The sequence below is a fragment of the Emys orbicularis genome, chromosome 8 (genome assembly GCF_028017835.1).
Source record: "Emys orbicularis isolate rEmyOrb1 chromosome 8, rEmyOrb1.hap1, whole genome shotgun sequence".
In the NCBI taxonomy this organism is placed as follows: domain Eukaryota; kingdom Metazoa; phylum Chordata; order Testudines; family Emydidae; genus Emys; species Emys orbicularis.
The window spans coordinates 105,660,311-105,672,290 of NC_088690.1; the positions used below are offsets into that span (position 1 = coordinate 105,660,311).

Sequence of the window (11,980 nt, forward strand, 5' to 3'; positions counted from 1 at the left end):
TTCAAAATCTGACAATCCATTGTGTCTAGAATTTAGATAAATCAGCAGCAAAGTGTCACATATAACAATGCAAACATCTAGACGTTCTTGGTACAGTTTTAGGGCTCAAAGTACTTTCAGAAAGAACAACACATACTGGGAAACTTCCTGAGGAATCCACAGGACTGCTGATTGTTTTAATCTATTATAGCATTAGTCTTCAAATTGTCAGAAATTAAATTTAAAAGAGGATACTAAATGATAACAGGAACCAGTGTAATGGCACAAGTTCAGTTATTGCGAGGATGGATTTTAAGAACATTTGAGTTTGGTGATGTGGATAAAAGGGATAAGGACGGAATTTTACACATAGCCAGTAACAAGGAACACTGCCCGCTTAATCATCATTTTTTTCCTTTTCACAATTTCCATGCTAACACTGAAGAGAAAAAAATGAAGTGGGTGACAAGACTGCATCTACTTTCTTTTGAGTAAACAAACACTACTAAGGTGGAGGGGAAACCCAAAACACCCTTCTTCCACACATACCCCCTCACTGCCATGACCTGATGTCATGAAGGAAAGTCAAAGTAGATCAGATACATTTGTCAGCACCTGTCTTTCTGATCATATTAGACTCTAAACAAGTTTAAATTTCATTATTTCTATTAGAGGAGGAGCTGATAGCCTCCCTTATATTTAGGTTGCCTAACACTTTCCCTTATAAAGGATAATTAACACATTTTATTCAAGTATCATTAACATCTCCATTGTTTGCAACAGGTCTTTGATACTCAATAAGGAGAAACCCCTCAGGCCACAGACATGCCTTTTCTTTGATCAGTCACATGACATGTAGATTTAGCTGACTTGCAATATGTTTAAAATGATCACTTCCCTTGTGTGCCTCAGAAATTTTTGGCAACCTGCCAACAATTATTTGGACACCCTAAAGAGCCTGGTCTTTCTATCACTGTGTGTCCAGGGGAATACCTGGAAACTGACCTTCTTCAACAATCCTTTCCTCCCCCTGACTCAGCGGCTCTATAAGGAATGAGCTGGGGCAAAAAGCAAGCCTGACTGTTCCTGACCATTCCTAGACACAGTACATGGTACCATCTTCCCATTCCCCCACTACAATGTAACTACAGTCCTATAGCTGAAGTGGTATGAGTCTGTGCTGTGGTGCTGAGGGTTTAAACCCTGATCCTGATACATGATGAGGGGGTTGTTAGAACGGTACATATTAAAAAATTGGTTTTACATCTCTCTAAGAAAGCACACCTAGGAAATTACATACAAAAAATGTTAAAAGAACATTATTTAGGTTGCAAAGTTTCAAGCACTGTGAAAGTTAAAAAATGCTAGATTTACAGTTGCCCATAAAACCTTAATTCAGCTCCCTTGTGCATATGCATTATGATCTTTAATTACATTATTACACACTATTTTTTCCACAGAACCTTCCTCTCATTCAGTGAACAGGCTGGATGTACCTGGAGATCAAATTAAGGTTGCACAGGCCACCATAAATTTGGCATTTTCTAAGTGTTTGACACTGCAACTTAAATAGTATAATTTGTAGAAATAGAGACAAATAACTACATTAAAGGAAAAATTCAGCGATCTTTTCAAGACTTAAAGCCACTGGAACTGGCCTTTTTTTAAAATTTACATTGTATTTAACATCTTAAAACTGTTAAAATACTTAATTCAGTAAGGCTGACAGAACAGATAATGAAGATAATCACTTTCCTTTTGGTTTTAATAGAAAAGCACTCCCTTTTAAGCATTGTTTTGGGAATGTTTCATCATGTATTTTAAATGTTTGTGTATATATGGAGTTTTTGGTTTCAATTGTTTAAATCCACTGTTTATATTTTCTTTATAAACAAAGAAGTATATAAAACAATACATTTATATAAAACCAGCAAAAGTAGAGTGCTTTTCCAGTTGAAATCATTGTGAAAATTTTTCTCCGTCACAGGAAATATGGCAGTCTCCATGAAGTAAGGTTACTCTCAGAGCCATCCACATTGCTATAGAAATGTGATAAATATATTGAAACCCAGAGTATATAATTTTTGCTGGTTTTGATATTTTCATTTGTCTGTCTGTGATGTGATAACTTTTGAAAGCAGCATCTGATCAATTCCACTAGAGGATACACTGAGACCAATTAGCTGAGTAGAACTGAGGTGAGCAAAGTGATCACTGGACAAGGAGAAGGTTAAACCCCAAAGTAAAGTAAAGATCACAGCTACTTGTCCCAATTGCAGCAACTGTCTGGGTAACAGGGATGGGACCATTTCCCAGCACACTATAAGAAGGCTATGACAGGGGGAAAGGGTCCAGAGTTTGCAGCTATTAGGAGCCAGACTCTCCTTAGGCCTTATCTTCACTAGGAAAAAAAAAAAGGTCCTTACTCCTGGGGGCATTCTGCACCAAAAAGTTAAAAATTCTGCACACAATATTTTTAAAATTCTGCAAATTTATTTCAAAATACCTGTCAACAAGTTTGTCTGTAACTATACAGATACACACAAAAATTCCCCCAGGAGTAGAGAGTTAAAGAAACCCCTAAGACAACCCAGTTCCTGTTTCTCTGCCCCCACTCCCCCTGAGCCCAGCCAGGGGGCCAGACACCCACAACTCCTACCCCTCAGAGCCCAGCCATGGCCCCCCCAGCCAATACACCCAAACCCCCTCCCCCCAAAGCCCAGCCACAGGGTCTCCCTAGCCCAGATACCTGCACCTCCTCCTCTCCCCTCCAGAACCCAGCCACAGGGCCCACCCAGCCCAGATATCTGCACACCCTCCCCCCCAGATCCCAGCCACGGGGCCCCCCCGGCTCAGATAACCGCACCCTCTCCCCTCAGAGCCCAGCCACAAGGCTCTCCTTGCCCAGATACCCGCACCCCCTCCCCCCCAGAGCCCAGCCACAGGGCCCCTCCAGCCCAGATATCTGCACACCCTCCCCCACAGATCCCAGCCGCGGGGCCCCCCCGGCTCAGATAACCGCACCCTCTCCCCCCCAGAGCCCAGCCATGGCCCCCCAGAGCCCAGACACCTGCCTTCCCCTTCCCCAAGAGCCCAGGGATCCAGAAAGAGAAACAGCCTGATGCACCACCCTCTCCTTCCCTAAGGGCATGCTGGGAACTGCAGCTGCCAGGAACCCTCTAGCTCCCTCTCCCTCCCCCCAGAAGTGACTTCTATGTGGAGTTGAGCTCTGCTGGGTCCAGTGGCCCCTAGTGGCAGCTAGCAGCACTGCAGTCCATTTCTGTGGGGGGAAGGAAATTCTGCACACATGTTAATTTCTGCAAAATTCTGCATTGCACAGTGGCACAGAATTCCCCCAGGAGTAAAAGGTGTATTGATAACTAGAGGTAAATTTCTAGTAGAGAAAAGGCAGTTTGTAGTTTTCATACAAATCAGTAGGTGAAGTTAGAGACTAGGCTTGCCCACAGGCTTCAACTCAACCTGCTAACTCATGTGAAGAATACAAAATGCCTTGTATTTACCAGGGTTTTACCTTGAGTTAGCTAACTTGAGTTAAGAACACTTTTTTTCTGATAGCATTAAAGATGAAGCATTAAAGGAAGGAGGAAGCTACACGCTCAAAAGGCATTTTGACAGAATTTGACTGTATAAAACTATCCTAAAGTTAAGCTGATTTAGAAGCCAGGATAAACGCCCTCTGAACTCCAGACTGTTGGAAACTGGTTTGATTAGGGTTCGAGACCACCAACTTTGTCAGTCAACTCGATTTCTTGACTCTCAGGTACCAGTCTCTTAACTGACAATAGTTTATTTGACCTATCATATATGTCATGGGTATACAAAGCACATTCCGTACATCCTGACTGTAGACCAGTATCAGTAGGCCCAACACTGGTATGGAAAGTAAAGGACTCCACTGGAATTTAGCATCACATTCAATTTCAAAAACAGAAGTTTTCAGTTACTGGTGTCCTCATTTTATTTAGTGAAACAATTATGATCAATATAGAAACAGAAAACTAAGGTATTCATACTATGTAAGATGGACAGTGATGATAATCTCACCAACATCTTCATAAACTGACATCTCTTGAATCAATATTATGTACTACCAATTTAAAAGGATTATACAAAAGTGATAAATATGCACATAGTGCATAAAAAAGCAGCTTACATACACTGGGTGGTCCAATCTGAAAGTTATTTTGTTTTCCAACTAGTTGCAACCACGAGAAAAGTTCCAGATCCACAAGGCTAATATAGCATGTCAGATGCAGTAAACTTGTGAATACATTTTAGCTTACATGCACTATTTAAAGTGTAATTACAGTCAGGAGAGTAACTATTCAAAAGTGGCATGTTCTTACTAAACAGATCCATTCTCTGTATATCTTCAAGTCACATCTGCTTATTTCAGAGACATACCAAGTTACTACTGTTAGTATTTCACTCTAAATACAGGTCTGGAGAAAGGCACTTCAACAAAAATATAAACATCAATTTTATAGAAGAATCTTTATTGCTGGCAATGAAGGGCAAAGAATCTCAAGAAGCATAACTTGATTTTTAAATCCCAGGTTGAGATTCTAATACTGGTAGTTAGGATAAAATTTGTAAGTTTATAAAATGAAAAGATGAAGTCACAGAAACAAGATATGGAAAGTTTCAGTGTCACTTTTTTGTTTTTAACTATCATTTTTTGTACCATAAATGCACTTAAACCTAGCGTGTACCTTACTGGTAGGTCAGTGGTCCCCAACCTGCTCTGCCCCCAGCTCTACTCCAGCCCAGGCCCAGACACCAGCTCCCGGCCATGGCTCCGGCTCCATTCCCAACCGCGGCCCCCCAGTTCCAGTCCTGCCCGTGGCTCTGCTCCCGGCCGCTGCCCCAGCTTCAGCCCCCGCTCCCCCGCAGCCCCTCTCCCACCCTGCTCCTGGCCGCAGTTCCAGCTCGTGGCACACCAGCCGCAGGCCCACTCCCAGCCCGGCTGCAGACCCGCTCCTGGCCCCGATCGTGACTCTGAACACTCTGGAATGTTAGACTTTTTAGGATAATCAGTTTTTAACCTAATAACCTTGATAGTGAATTTAGATCTTGAAAAGCAGTAAGTTGAGACAGCATCTTAGTTCTGAAGGTAAAGTTCTGTCACAGCTGGTATATATTGTATAGCAATAGGTCAGACCAGACTAGATGATTGTAATGATCCCTTCTAGTGTTGAAATCTATTCAGCTGAACTACTATTGAAATCTAGTAGTTATGACAGTTACTAACAAAACAGACGTAATGTACATAAAATACAAGAAACCAATAATTGTCAAGCAGTTAGAATGAAATGGTATACACTCCTAGAGATTCAAAGTATCTTCAGATTAGACGTTTGGCAACTAAAGCTTCTAGACCGGGGTGGGCAAACTTTTTGGCCTGAGGGCCACATCGGGTTTCCAAAATTGCATGGAGGGCCGGTTAGCAGAGGCTGTGCCTCGCCAAACAGTCAGGCGTGGCCTGCCCCCGCCCCCTATCCCATCCTTCCTGCTTCTCGCCCCCTGACAGCCCGCCCGGGACTCCTGCCCGATCCACCTCCCCCCTGTTCCCTGTCCCTTGACAGCCCCCGGAACCCCCACCACCCCATCTAACCCCTCCTCTCATTCCTGACTGCCCCCAGGGTACCCCTGCCCCATCCAACCACCCCTTCTCCCTGTCCCCTGACCGCCCCCAGAACCCCTGCCTCCCCATCCACCCCCCCTCCTTCCTGACTGCCCCCCAGGGGACTCCTGCCCCGTTCCCCACCCTCTGACCACCCCAACCCCTATCCACACCCCCGCCCCAAGCACCACCCCAAACTCCCCTGTCCTCTATCCAACCCCCCCCCCCGCTCCCTGCCCCATTACTGCGCTGCCTGGAGCACTGGTGGCTGGCGGCGCTACAGCTGCGCCACCCAGAGCACCAGGATAGGCAGCTGCACCGCCCGGCGGGAGCCAGCCACGCCACCGTGCAGCTCATAGCACCAGGTCAGGCTGCAGCTGCGCTGTCCCAGGAGCTCGCAGCCCCGCCGCACAGAGCACTGCGCCGGCAGAGGAGCGAGCTGAGGCTGTGGGGGAGGGGGAACAGTGGGAGAGGGGCCGGGGGCTAGCCTCCTGGGGCAGGAGCTCAGGGGCCGGACAGGAAGGTCCCGCGGGCCAGATGTGGATCATGGGCCATAGTTTGCCCACCTCTGTTCTAGACTGCTGCAGTGATTGTACTCATTCTCCAAGCAAAAGGCTAGTCAACAGCTACCTCTAAAGCACATTTTAGCAGTACAGCCAGTGACAAGCTTCCCAGGGCTGTTTTTCCATACCACAGATTATGCTGCCACATAGTGATTTATCAGATTTAAAGAGAGTATCTTTAAAAAAAAACAAAAAAAAACCCACACATCTTTTTTGGTTGTGAAATTATTCTGGTTCAGCAAACAGAAAGCTAAAGTCATGCTGATAGGTCAATTTTTAATCACATTTTTACACTTTGAGCAACACTGCCCATTGATTTGGGATGACACCTTTTTCCAGATCAGTCATACTCAATGTATGCTGCTCAAGATGCAGGGGGCTTTTATACCGATTTAATGGTCCAGAAACGCAGACTGGCGCCCGGACAATAGTATACCAGTTGCCCCGAGAAGACGGGCTCCTTTTAAAACAGGGGGCCCATGCACATACGCAAGACGACTAGACCAACATCTCAGTGCAGGGAACAGTCCTGAAGTACCCGACCTGTCACTGGGCAATAAACGCTGCTCGGGTTCTCTGGGGAAGCCTATTAACAATGAATTTCCCATAGAGTTTATTACACCCGTGGGGGTGAGGGGGGGGGGAAATTCCTTCCCCGCACCCTGCAATCCAGCTACTAACGCCCCCCCCCCCGCCCCGGCGGCACGAGGCTGAGCACCCCCGAGGCGGGCGGGCATTCACCTGAGACGGTTTCTGCTGCAGCAGGACGGAGGATGCGAACCGAGGACAGGAGCTCGCGGCCGGCGGGCCTGGGCTCTGACAGACTGCGGCACCGGGGGGTGGGGGGGCGTTTGGCGAAAACACAGCCCCGGCCCTCTGCGGGGCAGCTCCAGGGGCACCGCCTCGGGCCGAGCCCCAGCGACAGCCCGCCGGGCAAAGCGGGGGAGGAGGGACAACCGGGAAAGTTTCCGGGGACAGCTTCGCGCTAAGGGGAGCGGGCTCGGCAAGCCGGACCCGCACGGGGTGGCGGGCTCAAGTCCCCACACAACTGGCCCCAAGGCCTGGAGACTCGCCCCTCCCCCCCATTCCGCCCGGCTACAGAAACCGCCCGGCCGCAGTTTCCCCTTTTCCCGCCTCCCGCTGCCCTCTCCTCCTTCCCTCCCTCACCGTCTGCTCCTGCGGCTCGGCGCTTGGGTCCCGCGGTAGCGGCTTCACTCCTCCACCTCCCAAGGCCTCCCTCGCCACAATGGCCTCTCGTCGCGGCCCCCTCACGGGCCGCGCCAGGTCCGGACCCGCTGACGAGCAGCCACGCTGCCCAATCAGCGCTCAGTGCCTGCCGGCCACAGCCAATCAGCCTGTGGAGGCGGGACCCGCTAGCCACTACATAAGGAAGAAGAGGCGCAGGGGGCTGCTGCAGTAGAGGCGGGGAGGTTGGTTAGCTTCAGTTACCTCGCTGCCGCCTCGTGCTGATGTCATCAATCCATGTTATATTCTCATCCTCATTGTGATGTAATCAGCGTGATATCACCTCACCCCACGCTGCCATCATGAGATGCTGGACACCCTCACTTCAGGGTAAAGCACCACTGCCAGGGCAGTGATGTCAACCCTTTGCCACAAACTGCCATGGTGCCATGACGTGAAGTCATGGCAGACCCTTCTATTCCCACAAGATGATGCCATCCCCTCCTGTCAGGATGTCACTTGGTGCTCAATGCATCACAACATGCTGTGGTCACTTTCCATCCATGTTTTTAGGAGATGGTGGGATGTGATCACTCTGCCACTGTAGAGCCTCTCCAGTTAATTCTGTAACCAGGGCCGGCTCCAGGCACCAGCGAAGGAAGCAGGTGCTTGGGGCGGCCAATGGAAAGGGGCGGCACGTCCGGGTCTTCGGCGGTGGGTCCCTCAGTACCTCTCTTCCTCTTTGAGCAGCCGCCAAAGTGCCACCGAAAAGGAAGAGAGGGGGGCAAAGGACCTGCCGCCGAATTGCTGCAGAAGAATGAAGCGGCATGATTGAGTTACTGCCGAAGTGCTGCCGATCGGCTTTATTTTTTTGATTTCTATTGCTTCATCACTTGGGGCGGCAAAAAAGCTGGAGCCGGCCCTGTTTGTAACACATGGCAGCCATATTTAGTTACCACAGAAAAGGGGGAGGAGGTCAGCATGGGGTCAGCTCTGCCCCCATTAAAAAAATTATGAATAGATGTTGTAAGCTGTATCATTGGTGTAGAATGCCACATTATGTATTTATTGTAAGCAATGACTGAGCATTGAAAGCAAAGTAAGTGAGGGGAATATTTAGGCCTCTCTTCCCTCCCCCCCAACAAAAATCTACATTACAAGCCTGCTCTTCTGCATTTCTTCCCTCCCCACCTCACCTTTAAGATTGCTTGCTTTTTAGAACAGCTACTGACCAAAAGGAAAAAAATTGACACAATCTACCCTTAATGGGTGGTGTCTCCTTAGTGATCATTTCCACCTCTGCCTAGTCTCCCCTCACTGTAATTTTAAAAACCATTTTAAACACCTGAATTAATGTGACTAGTTGTCAACTTGCCTTAATACTGCACCTTTTTGCAATACAAGAAAGCTAGCTGCTCAATAAACATAAGAGGTCCTTTCCACCACCTGCCAAAAAAATTCTGTTCTCGGCATGGATGCCATTGGCATCCATGCCTTAAAAAAAAAAAAAAGAAGTACAGTGAAAGTCAAAGTTTTGAAAAGTAAAACAAACCCTGCTTAAGAACTATTTATCAGAAACTACTACAACAAGTAGAGGGGTAGCTGTGTTTGTCGCTTTTAAGTCTGGATCTGTAAAAAGCGACAAAGAGTCCTGTGGCACCTTATAGACTAACAGACGTATTGGAGCATAAGCTTTCATGGGTAAATACCCACTTCATCAGACATCAGACTACAATAAGCTATTGTATCACTATCAAGCCATTAAAATGTGTAAGTATTAAAACATCTCTATTTAAAAGCAACCCTACAGGGAGATGTCTTGTATGTATATACAAAAATATTTTCTGGACAAGAATGTACATGAGCCATTAAAATCACAATCAAAAATTTGAATTAAGGTAATTCTTGAATGTTCTGATGTGACAACCCATTAGAGTACTTCACTCTTACAATTACCACATTCCCTTGAGATTTATAATAGCTCAATAGTGCTAGTCCACAACTATGTTTACATAATGTTAAAGGTGAAATGCAAAATTTTGGCAAATATGTATAGTTTAAGACAGGGTGGATTTGATTTAAATCACTAGTCAGGAAGACTTGATTTAATCATGGTTTTCTACATAAAAGTACATTCTTGTTGGTTGTTATAACCTTAATACATATTTTTCGCAACTCAGAGATAGATGTAGGTCTCATTTTTAGAAGGTACACACTATACATTTTAAACAATGATTTATTTTGAAAACTTTTCAGATTAGTTTTACAGCTATATCAGAAAATGAATGATTGTTTGGTTATTTCAATTACCAAAGGTAATTTAAGTAGATATTTATGAAGTCATTGGGAGGTGAACTCTCTCTAATTCAAAAGGTTAATCATTAATAGTTGGAGGAGTTTCTTGCCATGCTGTATTAGGAGGCAAACATCACCAGACAGACATTTAAATTGTTTTATTTAACTAAAACAACAGTGTTAAGTATTCTGGATTTTTTTTCCCCAACAGCAAACGTATACTATTTTAACAAAACAAGCATATGTCCCTCGCTTCTATTTATCTCCAGCCTTTTTTTCCTTAGCCAGATCTATTCCGCCCCCAACAATCTTCTATTCATTGAACTTTTTGAAACTTTGCAGTTTTAGAGAGTTAAGGGATTGACTTTCTGTACACAAATTTGCAGAGGGACAATAGAGTTGAGGTCTGTTATTTCTCATCTCTATAAATTATTATTTTCTTTTTTAAAAAACCTGTTACCTCTGGAGACACAAAACCAGTTTGAGAACTGCAAAACTAAGCATCTCTGATGGTATCTTCTATACTGAGCACTGAGTCCCATTGGGTAGATAGAAAGATTAACCTAAATAATCTATACAGAAGCCTGTGGAACCCCATAAAATTGGGTCCCTAATCCATGAACTATTGGAAATCATTTACAAAGCTTTTCTTAAACATTACATGAATATATTGTCTCATACTGTAGAATTAATAATCCCTATTCCATGATGAGGTATCTTTGAGCTATAATGTATCTTAGTTTTTTCCTCAAAAAGCATTTTATTAAAAAAAAAAAAAAGCTGATTATGAATTAAAAAACAAAAATCATTGATTTTTATCCACCCTGGTTTAAGATTAGAAATGATTAAAATATTAGGTACAACTTTCTATATTACCAAAAAAATCTCAATTTTTCATATTTGCTATAAGAAAGTTTAACTACAGATGTAGTGCACTACAAATGGATTCTACTGTACGCTGCCTATTTTAAAGAGATATTTCACAATATCTGAAGATCAGGTCATCCTTCAAAGCTGGACTTCTGGATTCTATCAATGAGACTACATAGGATAGGATTTGTCGTTGATATTAACATGCTTCAGTGTAGAAGCTGATCAGCAGCTGGGCTTGAGTTCCCATGATACAGTATTGCAGTTATCCAACTGTACAGAACAAAGGGGAGTATTTGATAACAGGACATTTGAGGAGACACTGAGAATTTCTGTACCAAAACAGAACAGTGTTCCTGTGTGATATGATACCCAAACATCAAGGAGGATTTTCTTGCACCCTGTGTCGTTTTCAGGATCTGTGATGCCTGCTCAAGAAGAAGAAAAGAAAAAAAAAAAGAAAAAAAAAGTATTCCAAGATTCTTGCCAATAGGGAAAGCTGGAAACCAACTCTTACACCAAGGTTTGGTTGATCCTAGCTTAAAGATGTACATAACCGTTTGTTGGCACTGGAAATTTTTGAAAGGTTTTAAGCTACAAATGCAAGTGAGATTTTTTTCTTCACATGAAAGGCATAAATGTTATGACCATAAATAGTAAAAATGGCTTCCTGTTTAAAATTGTGGGAAATGTCTAACTCAGCCATATCAAAGGAGGACACAATACAAACAGCTGGTAGTTCAAATGAGAATATAATATTTAGTCTCCTTTGAGGGCTACAACATATCTGCACCCGAAGATTGATAAGCACTTTAGAAAAGCTCATAGATTCCAAGACCAGAAGAGACCATTGTGATGATCTAGTCTGGCCTGTATAACATGGGCCATAGAATGTCCCTCACATAATTCCTGGAGCTTCTCTTTAAGATCAAGATTGGATGTTTTTCTAACATTGTCAGCAATGGAGAATCCACCATGACCCATGGTAAATTGTTCCAATGGTTAATTACCTTCACTGTCAAAAATGTATGCCGTATTTCCAGTCTGAATTTGTCTAGCTTCAACTTTGAGCCATTGGATCATGTACACCTTTCTCTACTAGACTGCAGAGCCCATTATTAATTATTTCCCCCTCCCCATGTAGGTACGTCTAGATTAAATCGAGTTACCCCTTACCTTTTCTTTGTTAAAATAAGGAGATCGACTGAGAGAGCTTTATCACCATAAAGACATGTTTTCTAATCCTTTAATCATTCTCATGACTCTTCTCTGAACTCTCTCCAATTTATCAACATCCTTCTTGAATTGTGGGCACCAAACTGAACATAGCACTCCAGCAGCAGTGCCAAATAGAGGTAAAAATAACCTCTCTACTCCTACTCTACTTATCAGAGGACACTGAGCTGGACCGTATTTTTGTACAAGTTAATTACTGCAAATAGTT

General features: G+C 44.3%; 1 protein-coding gene across 1 annotated transcript in view; it reads right to left on the minus strand.

The window, feature by feature from the left end:
- MAPK9 (mitogen-activated protein kinase 9) overlaps nucleotides 1-7,459 on the minus strand; it is a 48,706-nt gene extending 41,247 nt beyond the window's left edge. Inside the window, exon 1 of the mRNA XM_065409618.1 lies at nucleotides 7,354-7,459. The gene's annotated coding sequence lies outside the window, so the exon portion shown is untranslated. The remainder of the gene's footprint in view (nucleotides 1-7,353) is intronic.
- Nucleotides 7,460-11,980: the final 4,521 nt, after the last annotated feature.